Genomic DNA, 12,009 nt, shown 5'->3' with positions numbered 1-12,009 from the left:
CATGCCACTATCTACCACCAACACCACTATCATATGCCACTATCTTATCATATGCATTAACACAAATTTCCAGCAGAATTTAACTCCTCGGCTGGCAAACGAGTTAAGGGGGAAAACTTCTAGCATTGACCACATTTCTTGACATAACACTCGGCATCGGTTCGCATGGTCAGCAAATAGTAACCCTGCGATACGGCGCGATGAGCCAAGGAACGTCCGCCCGAATAGGCACCACAACTGCCTTTATGTATTTCAAACAAAAGTTCCTCGACTTTATCCGGGTGAACACACTCTAAGTACGGCCCGGAGAGGGATTTTTTGTAGAGCTTCCCCTGCGGATCCAAGTAGTATCAGAGGGCTTTGTTTCGCAGTTTGTATGCTTCTTTCTTATCCATCGGGAGCTGCTCTGAAGATAGGAATGTGGCGATAGGGTCCATCCAACTCGGACCCAGTTCAATAACATTGACCTGAACTGATTCTGAAGAGGCAATGCTTGGCTCAGGGACGAACCCTACTTCGATTGTCTGCTTAATTTCTGAGTTGATAGTAGACGCTAAGCAACCCAAGGCGTCTACATGCGAGTTCTGATCCCGGGTTATTTGATTCAGTTCGTGGTGATCAAATTTCGTAAGCAAAGAATTCGCCGTTTTCATATAGGCTGCCATGCGGACATTTTTGGCTGCATGTTCCCGTTTCAACTGGTTGATTACTAGCTTTGAGTCACAGAAAACAAGCAGACGCCGCGCACCGAGGTGAAGTGCATTTCGCAGGCCAGTTAACAGTTCTTCGTATTCTGCCTCATTATTCGATGCGTCGAATCCCAATTTGACAACCTATTCGATTATTGCCCCCTCGGGGGTCATGATTACTACGCCGGCCCCACTGCCACGCTGGTTGGATGACCCGTCGCAATACATCTGCCAAACGTCGCCAACATACATTCTCCAGTTGGGCGTAGTTTGCACTTTATCAAACTTAAAGTCGGCGACGGATCCTGTGAACTCAGCTACAAAGTTGGCACGCACTTGCCCTTTGATGGAAGTTCTGGGTGGATATCATACTCGCCGAGGACAAGAGCCCATTTCGAAACGCGCCCCGACGCTTCCACGCTGTGGAGCGCTGACCGGAGGGGATATTCCGTTAGTACCCCAATGGTATGCCCCTGAAAATAGTGCATCAGTTTTCTTGCAGCAATGACGAGAGCAAGGATAAACTTTTCTAATGGAAGGTAACGTGTTAAGGCATCGGCCATAGCTTTGCTCACATAGTAAACTGGTCGCTGCTCCCCAAGTTCTTCCCTTAACAGTACAGCGCTGACCGCCCAATCGGATACTGCTAGATACAAAATGAGCGAATCGCCGGCCGCAAGTGTTGCCAAGAGTGGTAATGATCGGAGATAAGACTTCAGGCCGTCCAAAGCGGCCTGGCACTCGGGGGTCTAATCAAATGCTCTGCCTTGCCGAAGTGTGTGAAAGAATTGTCAGCAGCAATCTGTGGAATGGCTGATAAACCTGTTGAGCGCGGCGGCCATTCCCAACAGTTTCTGAACCTCTTTGACTGACCAAGGGGATCCAAGCTCCAGAATTGTCGTGATTTACCTCGGATTGGCTTCGATTCCGCGGTGGTTAACGATGTAGCCAAGGAATTTGCCGGAACCGATGTCGAATGCACACTTAGAAGCGTTCAATTTCATCTTGTACTTTCGAAGGATATTGAATGTTTCTGACAAATTGGCAAGATGGGAGTGCTTTTCCTTAGATTTGACCACCATATCGTCGATGTATACTTCCATGGAACGGCCAAGTTGTTCCTTGAACATGGCAGTCACTAATCATTGATAAGTTGCCCCAGCATTCTTCAGTTCAAAAGGCATGACCTTATAGCAATAAGTTCCTCTTGGAGTGAGGAATGCGATTTTTTCTTGATCCTCTAGATGCATGGCAAATTGATGGTAGCCCCTGTAGGCATCCAAGAAGCTTATGCGTTGATGATGTGCCGTTGCATCTACGAGTTGATCTATTCTGGGCAAGAGAAAACAGTCCTTGGGATAGGCTTTGTTCAAGTCCATGAAATCCACACAGACACGCCAAGAGCCATTCTTCTTCTTTATGACCACAGTATTGGACAACCATGTAGGATAGGTTACTTCGCGAACCGCCTCGGCGTCAAGTAACCGATCTACTTCTTCAACAACGGCCAAAGTATGCTCCGAAGCTGACCGCCAACTTCTCTGAATAATTGGCATACATTTCGGATCAACGTTTAAGCGATGTTAGGCCACTGACGGATCCACTCCTGGCATCTTGTATGGGGACCATGCAAATACATCAATATTGCCGAGTAAGAAGGATACCAACTCCTTTCTTTCAACTTTATCCAAGGATGCGCCGATCATAAAGAACTTGTCAGGACTTCCGTCAATTTCGACCCGATGCAGGGGCTTCGGTTGCCTTTCCACTTGGGATCTTCCAATGTTTTCAAGGCTCTCCCTATCCAGTACCTCAATCGAATGCACTTCCAGTTCTCTTGGTCTCTTTGCAGCTAGAATGCAGCATGCCCGCGCCGATTTCTGAGAGCTGCAAATTTCTTCGATACCGTATTCAGTCGGAAAACGAAGTAGTGGGTGGTAGATGCTTGGCATGGCTTGCATCGTATGTAACCAAGTTCTGCCCATGATGAGATTATATGGCAAAGGAAGCTTGACAACCAGAAATTCTACGCCTACTGATCTGGTGCCGGCCTGTACTGGTAATGTAATTTTGCCCAAATGATAGTCCAGGTTAGCATTGAAGCCGAATAACGCGTAATCAGCCAGAAATAGGTCCGAGTCGGTAAAACCAAGTTTGACGAACGTTTTGTAATACATTATTTCCGAAGTGTTGCCCTGGTCAATGAGAACATGCTCAATGGTGAATCTATTTACGCATAGCTCGATGACGAGGGGATCTATGTGGGGGTGCGTCACTCCAATTAAATCACTATCATCGAAACTGATCCTTCCAGTGTCGTGGGGCCGTTTCGCTAGCGTCATTGGGCTATCGGAGCCAGATGGCAACTGGACTGTATGCACCTCAGGTGACGCCAACATGCTGTATATCATATGAATTACACCAAGAGGAGGTGACTCCGGCCGTAGAGTTACTATGCTTGTTGAATTGTTCTTTCGGACATGTTGCGTGAGACGACCGTCTTGCACCAATTCCTCAAGGTGATCTTTCAATGCATAACAACTATCGGTGTCGTAACCATGATCTTTATGATACTCACACCGTTTATCCTGTCTTCTCGCATCCGAAAGTCCCGTCATCTTGGGCGGCCACTTGAACAACAGAAGGTGTTGTACTTTCAATCGAATTTTATTGATCGGCTTTGTCAACTCCGTGTATTTCTTGCCCGAACGCCTTGTGCGCCTGCTATTCACTTGATACTGTTCATTAGCTCGATGTGAACATTGGTCGTTTAATCGACGCGAGTCACGCCTTTTGTCATGTTTAGGCCGATTCTGCCGCTCGGGGCTTCTTGATGGCACGACACTAATCGGCTGAACAGTTCCCAACGTGGCCGTCTCAACGGCTTTACGTCCGACTTTGACTCGAAAGGCATCGTCTTCCACTTTGCAGTATTCTTCGACCTTCTTCATTAATGCCCAAACGGTTTTGGGGGGTCGCCTGTTAATGAACTGCGGAAGGGGGTATCAGAATGCAATCCCATCTTAAAGGCGGTGATGGCCATGGAATCATTGCAAGCATCATCTACCAGATTAAGGCACTCCCAATAGCAGGCCAAGTATTCACTAAGAGTTTCTTCCGGTTTAATTTGCATGGCCCAGACAGAATAGGCTTGCTTCGGCTGGACCTCATTAGTGATGAATCTGGCTCTGAATGACTTTTGGAGTTGGTTAAAGCTCTTAATCGATGTCGGCTCCAGTTTATAGTACCACCTCACGGCCAGTGGTCCCAGACTACTTGGAAATATTCGACACATGAGGGCTTCATCGTCAGCATGGAGCGTCATCGCTTGCTTGTAATGACGAATAGGATTAGTGGGATCTGATTTTCCATCATAGAGGGTGAACGACGGTGCCTTGAACTTTTTGGGTAGCACAGCCCTGGCAATTCGTCGCACGAATGGGTCATGTTTATCTTCCTCATCCGAATCATCGCTTCTCCCTCGTCTATACCGTACATATGGACTTCCTTCAAATGAGCTGGATGCATCAACGCGCCCTGTCTTTCTGGGCTCCAGGGATGGTGAGTCTGAATCACTATCATATTGCGTTTCTGAAGTCGACGTTAGCGACCATCCTTCTTTCCCGAAGGTCGAACCCGGTCTTAGCATGCGGCTTGTTGGGATTTCGCCACCTCCAAGGCCAAATCCTAGCGCAGGCACTCATTCTCAGCCATCATGTTCTCCAGCCGCTGTTCATTTTGCTTTGCCTGATCCATAATCGTCTGCATTGTCTCATGCATTGAGGGTGAGGTCTGAGCTACTGAATCAAAGTTCAAGGCACGTCGCACGGCGATATTCTCCGATCCCAGCATGTTTCTTGGAGTGAGGTCGTCTCTTAGTGTAGTTTCGTCAGCGACCATCGAAGGATCTTCTGTGACGCTTGCCATGAATAAGCTTGAATATTCCCACAAACGGCACCAATTGTGGAAGTGTAGGTTTGGAAATACTGTAGGATCCTAAAAGTCGTCCCTGATCCTCTGATCGCCACCTGAAAAAGGAATTAACACTCCGGTCGGGAGTGCCGAAATTAGCACTCCGACGAACAAGTTAGTATAGGTCTCTTGTTTGCTTGAGTTTTAAGTTTCTTGGGTTTGTTCTCACATACCTTTCTTTGGTTGATATTCCTCTATTTATATTCGCTTTTGGGCTCCAAGGTCGGGCCCACTCTTAATCCATCGCGTGATTGTTTGTTCGGCCCCTTCTGTCGTATGCCAATTCACACTCGGCTTTTTGTTCAACTGGTTCTATGGCCGATTAGTCTATTCGGCTTCTTGATCATACAGGACGGAGCCAAATATAATATATATCCTGATTTTCTAAGTGATGATATTCGGCTATTCTGCATGAACCGATGTTTTGCTCCCATACCACTCATGTTTGTTACTAATATAATGTTGACACAGGAGATGATCAATAAAATATGATAAGCAAATGTGGTTATTAATGTTCTTAATATATATATATATATATATATATATATGTGTGGTTTAAGTTTATACACAAATTCTTCTTTTCTTTTTCTTTCTTTTGTTTATTCTCTCTAGTTATACAATCTTTTAGACAATAATTCAATATAAAGCATATATCCATGTCTTTTATTTCGTCTCAAATCTTATGCCTATTTATGTTCACAATTTGTTGACCAATCAAAAACTTATTTTATAACTAACTGCACAAATTAACCATAGAAAAACCAGACAAACAAGACTCTACGGGGAAAAGAAAAAAAAAAGTCCCATTTTATCATGCTAGTGATAAATACAAAATATATTTACACAAATTTTTGGATCCACATTTTGTTTTTTGAAACAATGATATTAATATATTAGATTTTTATTTTTTTTATTTATTATTTTTGGTGTTTGGTTGTGTGATTTGAAATGTCTAAACTACCAGATTTATAAAGTTTAAATTTTTTAATGTCTACCATGAAAAAAATTATTGGAGTCGCCACTACGGGGTGGTGGTGAGGTGGAGGCAATGATGGTGGTTGAAGAAGCGGTACCTATTTAAACGGGTTTAAACGGACATCCATGTCCAAACCATTTAAACCAGATCGTCGCTCATCCCTCGTGTCTTCTCCAGTGAAGTGATTAATCCCTATGGAAAAGAAAGGTGACTGAAAAAATGCAAACCATAAAAAAAAAAAAAAAAAAATGAATTTTTTTTATGGGATGCTAGCAAGGATGAACATGACGCGGTCTTATTACATTACTTATATTTTTTTAAAATTAAATTCACACATCTATGATCTATCTCAATCTCGTGGCAATTTCCTCTTCAAAGCACATCAAGATGACCTTTGAAGGAGTAGGAAAGGCTACTCTAGGAATTCGGATTATGGTGGGGGGGAAGAACCTTGATTGTGACGCCCTAATTTTCGGGGACATCATTAGATGAATTTAATCATAAACATTATAAGATTACGGGTGAGTCATAATATAACACACTTTGTTTCAATAACTCTATTCGATAATTAAAATAGAACATTGTAAAAACTCAATTCAATAATTAAAATAGAACATTGTTTCTGCAAGAAAAGTAAATAAAGCACTATTACATTCCATTCTTCAATGTTTGAACAACTAGAACTTAAATTTAAAAGACTACGTGCTAGGCTTGCTTCGGCTCTAAGTTAGCGATGGCTCATGGGATTGGTCGCCACTGCCGTAGTCTCTAGCGACTGCTACGTCATTCTCAAAACTTGAAACACCCTGAGCTGCAAAGCCCAACAGGATACAACAACCCAACACTACCCAAACCAAAAATATATCACAAGTAAAGCGAGCATAATAGACAGATATTCAAAGCAATAACAATACTTTCATTGTAGAAGCATTTAATTTTACAAGTGTTAAATTTCAATTCTTCCTATTGTGCTTTGGTCACGTTTGGTGTAACTGTCAAAGCAGATTATAGATTATGACTTTAATCAGAAATTGTTAATCTATTTGGTATAGCTGTTGAATTATAGATTTAAGTGGCTGAATAGTGTTTGTTAAATAAGCTGTGAAGTAACTTTTTCAATTAACTTCTATTTTTTGTTATTCACTACTTGTCTACATTTCTCATAAAAAATAATAATAATATTCTATAGTCCATTTGGATCTTTTTCTATTTTTAAAAAAATAAAAAAAATAAAAAAAAACCTAAGAGTACAACTGTAAATTAATATATCCACAGTAGAAGCTGATAATCAGAAGTAAGGGGTGAGCAGCTTCTCAGAATCAGCTTTTTTTACTTAAAATAAATTGTTAGAATCAGAAGCTGCTTGAAATAAATTTAACCAAACAGTCTAAAATAGTTTTTCAAAAGCGAGAAGTCATAAGTTGGCTCAAAAAAGCCCAAACAAACAACCCCTTTAACTACATTGATCCAAGCAACTCCCTATGAAGCACCCTTTCTACCCAATTGCTAAGTAATGGCAACGGGCAATTCAGACTTCTCCTTGGTCACATTTATAACCATTACCGCAGTAACTACCAACGATGCCTATGTACATAGTTACGTCCTCTAGTCATAACATTAATAATCTATCCCATGGGAACAATCTTCCAGGGATACTCTCCCTGATGTACCACATGCACACCCAACCTTATAACCCCCAATACCAATAAGAGCCAAAACACCTCTCATTCCACGTTAGGGTTTGAGCATACGACAAACAAAGCAAAATAAGACCAACAATCAATAATGACGCAATGCGTTACATTCATAGAGTCGACTATCATGAATAATTTCATAATTCATCTTAAAATGAGTTGACATAGATGTGAGTAACTGAGTGTGAAAGAAAATGAGGTAATGGAGAAAAAGATTCCATTCAGATTGTTTCAAAAGCAGGTTCTGCAATTTCCAGCGCAGGTTGTTTATGTTTCAAAAATAAAAAGGAATATCAAATGATATCGAAACCTCGTGATTCTGGATTCCTTTGTTTGTGAGTTTTCTATACTAGAATTTAACAAAATTCGCGGGGTCAACTAATAATAATAAAATACACATAAATAATAATTTATGGGCCTGGAGAATTCAACTCTCAAATCTCAAATAGAATTAGGCTCGCGTGCGCACGAAACGAGGCGATTGATGCATTGGGATTCCCATTTCATTAGGGTATCACTAAACTAACCAGTAATATTGCACAAGCATAAGGACATCTAATACCAAGTCTGGTGAGTCCATGTCTCAAATCTTGTGCCCAAGTGCACGCAAAACGAGGCACACTGATGCACACAAAATTAATAGACAGGTTCTCAACTAAAATGATTAGGGAAACTACTGGACTTAATTATAATTAATTAAACTTAATTACAGCTTGATCATATTAGTAAAAGCTTAAATTTTTTGTTAAAATCCACCTACTTTCCACCTACTTCACCCACTTAAACCTACTCCACTAAACCTAACCCACTACACCACTACCACCTCACCTACTCCACTAAACCTAACCCACTACACCACTACCACCTCCACTTCACCTACTCTTTACCTACTACACACTCAACCTCTTCTATATATAGGAATCATGAATCATTGTAACATATATCAAGATATATCAATCAATAATACATCAATATATACATAATTGATTCTCTCTCTCTTTCTCTATACATTGATTTTTACATGGTATCAGAGCAGGTTTAGAACCTAATATTTTCGCTTCACCGGCGGGCGGCAACCTCACCTTAGCCGCCCGCCGGACCTCATCCTATTCCGCTGTCCTCTCTATCAATACATATAGCTTCCAGTTCGCCGCCACCAGAGGCGACTTCTCTACATACAAAGATCAACCACTCTCGTGGGGTAACAAAGATATACATACATGGGTCTTTCTCTCTCTCTCCAAGATGGGAAGAAGAGGGCAGTTCATGGAAGTTTGGAGACCAAAACTAAAGCAGGCATCACTACTCTGGCTCCATGGTTTCACAGAAGCTCTCTCTCTCCACATCCATTGTACATATTCAGCTTTATTATAAGCAGCATGTGGTACAATGACATTGCTAAGTATGGTTTTCTTGCGAATGCAAAATCTGGAAATACTGTTACTGAGCTATCGAGCTCGCCGAAAGCAACTCAGACGGATAAACCTACTGACCTTGGGGGAGTCATGATTGGAATAGCTGAACAGGTCTATTCAGTCCTCCTCTTGAATGTATTCTTCCTAGAGTTTTTTGTTACAGGATACATACCTTATATTGGGAAGATGCTGAATTTCTTACTTCTTTCCTGGATGTATGCCTACTACTGCTTTGAGTACAAATGGAACTTCTCTGGACTGAGTTTGGACAAAAGACTTGATTTCTTTGAATCCAACTGGGCATTCTTTGCTGGTTTTGGAAATCCATGTATTCTGGCTATTTTCTTTTTCTCTCCTCTTGTGAGCTATGGGGTCATGGCTATACTCCATATGCAGCAACAAGATGGCCACGCCGCCCCTCCTCCTTCATCACCGGCGGTTGCGCCGCTCTTAACACAGACATCGTGGTCTCCCGACGCCTACCGCGACGAGGCGTGGCTGAGGCGGAAGGGAAACCACGACAGCCGCAGACGGCGGAGTATTGACCTAGGGTTCGGGTTCGGGTTCGCATCGCCGGAGATCGATCAACGGTTGTCCGATACTTTGCCTGCTTTAGGGCTCTATTACACTGTTCATAAGTAGTTTCATGAGAATTCGAAGTCCTCCACGACGGCGTCCGAGTGTGACTCGCCGTCGTCTTCCGTTGGTAACCACTCCATATTCGATCCCGGTGATAATCCTCAGACGGTGAAGACAAGGTTGCGACAATGGGCCCAAGTGGTGGCTTGTTCGGTGCGTCAATCTTCTAGCTGATCCAGATCATCTCATCAATGGCTTCAATCAAAGCAATCCAACCATGGTTTATTTATTATAAAAAAAAAAAATAATAATAATAATAATAATAATAATAATCATCAAAAGGCCACCCCATTCATTTTCTTATTATTCTTAGAGCACTGACTTGCACCCTCCTCGGGCCACCAACTTCACTTTTCTAATTATTATTATATATACTTTTTCATTTTCAAATATTCTCCCCCAAAATCATCATCACATTTTCCACCATTCTTTATCTTATATATATATCTATATATATTTTTTTTTCTTCTTTCCACCGCCCAACTTTTCTTGAACTTCAACTTAAAAAAAAAAAAACAAAAACAAAAACAAAAACAAAAACAAAAACAAAAACAAAAAAAACCCTATTATTCATTCCATCTGATTTTTCTGCTTAGTCTTGTTCCTTTAAGCCATACGAATTTGCACAATAAACTCATTTTATTCATATCGGGCCTTTGCCCTGATCCCCATTTTACACCACCAACACAACACCCAACAAAAAAAAAAAAAAAAAAAAAAAAAAAACCACAACCACACAAAACAAACAAAAAACACAACCACATCCATAGTGGGATTTTCCCTTCTCTACTCTGCCGCCTGTCTTTTTTTTCTTGCCTCCGTCCTGGGCGGCCCTTGACGGTGTTGCCTCAGTGCTTCCTAGTCCACCGAGCATGTTCACTCCCTGCTCCTCCACTGCAGCATATGGAGGCCCTCCAAATCGGAACATAACGGTGGCCTTCCGCTTCAGCTCCTTGTTTTCTGCCTTTAGCACACTTATCTCTGCTCGCGCATCCTTATACATGCGCTGGAGCAGAGCCAATTGGGCGTTTAACTGCTGCACCTCATTTGTCCTACTCTGCAGCCGGTGCGACAAGTTTGTGACCGCAGTCATGGTTTCCACGCATGACTTCAAAGTATACTGATTAGCCTCAATATCAGTTTGCACCGCCATTTTTTGCTCCACAGACCGCATCGGAAAGTTCAACGGAGCAAAACCAGAGGTGTTTGGTTGAGGTTCACTGGCCACCGCACTGGTTATCTCTCTTGTTGACTCGTTGAGGTCGGGAAAGAGAGTGAGCAGACCACGGGAAGATGAGGCCATGTTCTGGGTAGCTGAACGGGAAGAAGAGGCCATGTTTTTTGGGTTGCTGAGTGTTTCCGAGAAGGGTTGGATACAGAGTATTTACAGATTGTTTCAGAATGACAAGTTCAGAGGTTTCAGTCTGGTTTGGTTTCCACCGCCTCCGCATTGGTTTATAGTGACACTGACGACGCGGCCGACACGCCGCTCTGTCGCTCACGTGCCTCGCCGCGTCTCCGGCTCACCTTTTGATGGCTCGACGCTTTCTGTCGGGCACGACTTTTGATGAAGTGGGCGCGCCTTTTGAGGGCGCAACTTTTTGATGGCACGCCTTTTTTGACCGATTGGGCACACCTTTTGAGGGTGCGACTTTTTACGGGTCCGACAAGACTCTGTAAACTGTCCCGACATTGATTCCGGTTAGCTCCTTCATGGGTCCGACAAGACTCTGTAAACTGTCCCGACATTGATTTCGGTTAGCTCCTTCATGGGTCCGACAAGACTCTGTAAACTGTCCCGACATTGATTCCGGTTAGCTCCTTCATGGGTCCGACAAGACTCTGTAAACTGTCCCGACATTGATTCCGGTTAGTTTCTACAAGGGTCCAGCAAGACTCTGTAAACTGTCACAACAACTGTCACAACATTGTCTGCTACAACGGTCCGACATGACCCCATAAACTGTCTTCTACATCGGTCTGACACCGCCATCCAGTGTCCTCTACACCGTTATGACACCACCATACAGTGTCCTCTACATGGTTATGACACCCCCATACAGTGTCCTCTACAACGTTATGACACCACCATCCAGTGTCTTCACCAATGGTCTGACACGACCATACAGTGTCTCTTATCCTCTTTTATTTTTATGTATTTTCTTGTTTTGTTACTCTCTCCAAACTCAAGTTGGTTAGTTCCTATCCCCCTTGAGTTTGCGGGGGCTGTTAAAATCCACCTACTTTCCACCTACTTCACCCACTTAAACCTACTCCACTAAACCTAACCCACTACACCACTACCACCTCACCTACTCCACTAAACCTAACCCACTACACCACTACCACCTCCACTTCACCTACTCTTTACCTACTACACACTCAACCTCTTCTATATATAGGAATCATGAATCATTGTAACATATATCAAGATATATCAATCAATAATACATCAATATATACATAATTGATTCTCTCTCTCTTTCTCTATACATTGATTTTTACATTTTTCCTGGTCATTATAGCATCAAAGTGGAGGAGATGACCGCATTCATGAAGAAACACTCAAATCAAGTCCCAAATTGAAAAGTTCAATTCCAAATAAAAGGCAGCCATTGATACAC

General features: G+C 42.6%; 1 protein-coding gene and 1 pseudogene across 6 annotated transcripts in view; one reads left to right on the top strand and one right to left on the bottom strand.

Moving 5' to 3' along the window:
- Positions 1-12,009, bottom strand: part of LOC114280714 (Transducin/WD40 repeat-like superfamily protein) — a 97,242-nt gene that overhangs the window by 42,875 nt on the left and 42,358 nt on the right. The gene's annotated exons all lie outside the window — the stretch shown is intronic.
- Positions 8,079-9,636, top strand: LOC114298312 (protein EI24 homolog pseudogene; annotated as a pseudogene). Its single transcript, XR_014344241.1, has one exon. The product of XR_014344241.1 is annotated as a protein EI24 homolog pseudogene (transcript).

The sequence above is a fragment of the Camellia sinensis genome, chromosome 11 (genome assembly GCF_055761805.1).
Source record: "Camellia sinensis isolate YWXY chromosome 11, ASM5576180v1, whole genome shotgun sequence".
Lineage (NCBI taxonomy): Eukaryota > Viridiplantae > Streptophyta > Magnoliopsida > Ericales > Theaceae > Camellia > Camellia sinensis.
The sequence above is the reverse complement of the archived record's forward strand: the minus strand, read 5'-3'. Positions and strand labels throughout refer to the sequence as shown.